General features: G+C 36.2%; 1 pseudogene; it reads left to right on the top strand.

Annotated features, from left to right (window-relative positions):
* The first annotated feature begins 2,443 nt into the window (after positions 1 to 2,443).
* On the top strand, positions 2,444 to 3,926 carry LOC131410009 (tripartite motif-containing protein 60-like; annotated as a pseudogene).
* Positions 3,927 to 4,218: the final 292 nt, after the last annotated feature.

The following is a 4,218-nucleotide window of genomic DNA, read 5'->3' as shown; positions in this document are numbered from 1 at the left end:
CTCCAACATGAGGAACGAGTATTTAGTGAACAGGTTGACCAAGAAAACGCTATCAAATACCTTGCGGGAAGCTCTTTTTCCCCCAACCCATGGTAATAAACATCCCAGGTGCCAAACAATGAAATGAAGAAGCTTGAAAATCTATGCTTTACAGGGAAGTCTGGGAAGAAAGTGAAAGAAATTGCAATTTTTAAAGAGGGCAAAATTGGGATACATTACTGAAGTCTAAAGTCGAAAGCTTTAATTTTTTAGATAATGAAGCTGAGATCCACTGAGACTAAATGTCTGGGCCAAAAAAGTGGGCAGCAAATTCAATAAAATCCAAATTCCTGCGTCCCAGTTCATATAGTTTTCTCTAATTCAGACTGGCTTCTCTATTTCAGAGAAAATAAAATTAGATAGAGACTTGAAAAGACTTCTTTAGGGAATAGTCATTAATATGTTTTGTAGTTTTTTACACAGTGTTAGGGTATTTCTGAGAAAGTCGAGTATAGAAGAGAGTTCACATGAAAAGAAGTAAAAATTGACCTTAGAAAAAAAAATTCTTACCAAAATTTAAGTATTTACAATCTTTATGAACATCATTTTAGACAGTTGAGATAGTTATCAAATGGAATAATATGTTTTGCTCTAATATGGGAAATGTTCTATATATATTAAAATACATAAAATTATGTCAGTTATGATTCCAATATTGCTTAAGAAATTTTGAAAGAAAATAAATGAGATAAATTTCACAAAATATTGATCTTTCTTGGTAAGAAAGAAAGAAGTGGAAAGAAAATGTAGGGATAATGAAGGATAAAACATAGAAAAATATTATAAACATAAAGGCTTCCAAGCGCAAGAGTTAAATGATGTGTTAAACATAATTATGTTGAAATCAATCTAAAATCCCAAGTAGAAAACATACATTTGAAATCAAGTGTCCATTTGTGAAATAATATAGACATAATTAATATAATCCAAAAAACAGTGTATCTAGTCATTTTATGAAATAAATAACTGATACTTTAATTTTTAAAAATCATATTTGATGTAGACCATGAAGAAATGCCTTTACTTGTTCTACTTAAAATATTCTCTTCATTTCGTTATTCCACACCAGTTTATTGATTGTTACATGCAGTATTGGATATTCTTGGGCCTCAGAAATGAACCAAACAAAGAAAAAGAAGCAACCACACAAAAAGTGTTTTCAAGGATCTTGGATCTCAGGATCTAACATAAGGAGTAAACAATTACCAAGATAGTTAAGCTAAAAATATAGTATGGTAGGTAATGATGAATATTAAGGAGAAACTTCAACAGGGAATGAGGATAGAGATTCTCAGTGGAGGGTGTAAATTTGGGCAAGGGATCCGAAAGGACTGCCTAGAAGAGTGACATTCCAGTAAAGCAGGGCGTATTGAAGTACATGAATCACTAGGAGAAGATATGAGGCAAAGGAAAGAAAAGTACAATGTAAAGAGATGTTAGAGAATCGGGTTTATTCACAGAACAGCCAAGAGACCAGTGTATGTGAAGAGGTTAACAAGCAGAAAGTAGGTATGAAAGGAGAAAAAATCCTTAGGTCCTAGACCATTACAAGGACTTTAGCTTTGACTCTGAGTAAGCCATTGCAAGGTTTTGTGTAGAGCAGTGGCTGTCAAAATTTAGGTGCGTCAGAAATACCTGGAGGGATTGTAAAAATACAGATTGCTGAGTTCTGCCCCCAGAATTTCTGATTCCCTAGGTCTGGAGTTTCACCCAAGAATTTGTTGCTGGACCAATGACCACATTTTGAAAATCATTGGTGTAGAGGATTGACATGAAATGTTTTAATTCAATTAATCTGGTTTATTTTTGGAAATAGACTGAAATGGCTCAAGGGTGAAACAGTAGAGGCAGTCTTCTCTTTCTGTAGGTTGTGGTTGAATTCATTTTCAGTTTTACATAACATAATTGGATTGTATTAGAGTATGTGCGTGTGTGTGTGTATGTGTGTGTGTATGATGATCTTCAAAAGACTATAGTGGCCATTTTTGGGGGAATGCCAATCACCAGAGGGGCCAAGTGTACACCTGTAATGCAGGACCCAGGCACCCAGATTTGTGTTGAGATCTGTGTTCTGTGCCTCATGTAGTTCAGAGGCTTCTTGAGCTTGAGCCTCTGAGCCATCTGCTCCAAGTCATCAGTTTGTCATTGGTTAAGGTGGCATTCTCTAGATGTCTATATTGTAAAGGAATGATTGCTCGCTTGCTTGGAACTGTGGCTACTTTCTGGAAGAAGGAAGTCATTGAACTTAACTCTAGATAGGTGACATGTGATGGACCTGCAAATTGTGGATCCTTCTTGGCAGCCACCTCCAGAGCTAAGGGGAAGGAAATTAAAGACTTTAGTGCTTGCCATCAGCATGCGAGGCCAGCGAAACCTAAAGTTAGACAGTCTTTGAGGTTTGGGGATGTTCACTTCTCACTGGGTCTTGAGCTCTAGAAAGGCAGGCCATGACGAAAGGAGCATTGCCTTATATACTACCTTTGTTCATGGCTCAAAGGAGTTTGTGACAGCCCTGGCAGACCTCCAAGAGAAGTCTAGCTGCCCCATTTGTTTGGATTACCTGAAGACCCAGTGACCATCATCTGTGGGCACAACTCTGTCACTCCTGCATAAATATGCCCTGGAAGGGTCTAGATGACACCTTTTCATGTCCTGTCTGCCATTTTACTGTCCAGACAAGAACTTCAGGAGCAAATCCCAGCTTAGTAATTTGACTGAAATTGCTAAAGTACTGCCCAGATCAGAGGAAGCAAGAGGAAGAGGCAGGAAGAGAGTGTTATATGTAAGAAGTACAATCAGCTTTTGACTATCTTCTGTGAAAAGGACCTAGAGCTTTTATGTACACAGTGAGTTTCTCCACTAAATTCCAGAAGCACTACATATATACCATTAAGAAAGCTACCCTCATCACAGGAAAATTCTAGAATGTAGCATTGAGCCCTTGAAGTATGATGTGGAATGAGTTGAAAAAGTGATAAACTTTACAAGTCAGCAAATCAGTGGAGCTGGAAAAAAAGATAAAATGCAAGAGATAAGAAATAAATTCTTAATATTAACACGTTAGACTGTTTCTGCTGAACCAGAAAGAGGCTATTCTTAGGCAAATACCAGATGAAGATTTGGACATTAACAAAACTAAATGAAAATCCTACAAAATTTTTCAATCATGTTTGCACATTAAAACATCTACTGAGCACGGTAGAGGACAAGTGTGTGCAATCTGAACTGAAATTATTAATGTATGCTAAGAGTATCCACTACAGGTAGAAAAACCTAAAATACCTTGATCTCTTTTCATTCTGATTAAAAAAAATATGGATTCTATCCTCCTCCACAGTATTCTGGCTTGCACAAAATTATCAAGCCATTTCCAATAGATCTGATTCTAGATCTTGAAAGAGCAAATCCTCAACTTATTATCTTTGAAGATAGAAAAACTATGCAAGATGGAAAGACAAAACAAAAACTTTTTCATAACCCAAGGAGTTTTTCCTCTGCCCTGGTGTTCTAAATTCTACCAGATTTAATTATTGCGGACATTACTAGGAGGTAGAAGTAGAAAACAAGCTTAAATGGACATTAGGGGTTTATCTAGACTGTCTTCCTGGGAACCAGTGGAATTAGCCATTAGTTCTAGGTGGATTCTGCACAATTAGGGAAGTTGAGGGCAGTTATGTTGTATTGTCTTAAGAGAATTCAGCTTCTGCCCATGGTGAGACTGACATTCTTCTGGACTAAGAGTTGGGTGAAATTTTCTTTTATAATAAGGATAGGTCTCTTCTCTATATTTTAATGGCTACTTTATAGAAGCCCTTTGGCCATATTTCTATACTGGAACAGCTTCTGAAACTTTTAAAATGTCTTCAGTAACAGATTACGAAAGATAAAATATCTGGGAAACAACTGTTTCTTTTTCTTTCAGTTTATGTATGACTTGGCCAGTGAATTTAGACTCAGTAATTTGGACTCTTTTAAGTTTGATGATTCAAAAATCAGAATAGATTTTTCTCCTTCATTGTCAGCAACTATAAAAACATGGTAGCAATCCCAGTTTCATAGATGTTATGGGTACAATTGTCAAGTGCTTTAAAATTCTAAGATAAAATATTTGACAATTATATTAACACATCTTTGATGGTTAATTTTGTGTGTCAACTTGGCTAGGCTATGGAACTCAAA

The sequence above is a fragment of the Diceros bicornis genome, chromosome 9 (genome assembly GCF_020826845.1).
Source record: "Diceros bicornis minor isolate mBicDic1 chromosome 9, mDicBic1.mat.cur, whole genome shotgun sequence".
Taxonomy (NCBI): Eukaryota; Metazoa; Chordata; class Mammalia; order Perissodactyla; family Rhinocerotidae; genus Diceros; species Diceros bicornis.
Note: the sequence above shows the minus strand (reverse complement) of the source record. Positions and strands in the feature narration are given on the sequence as shown.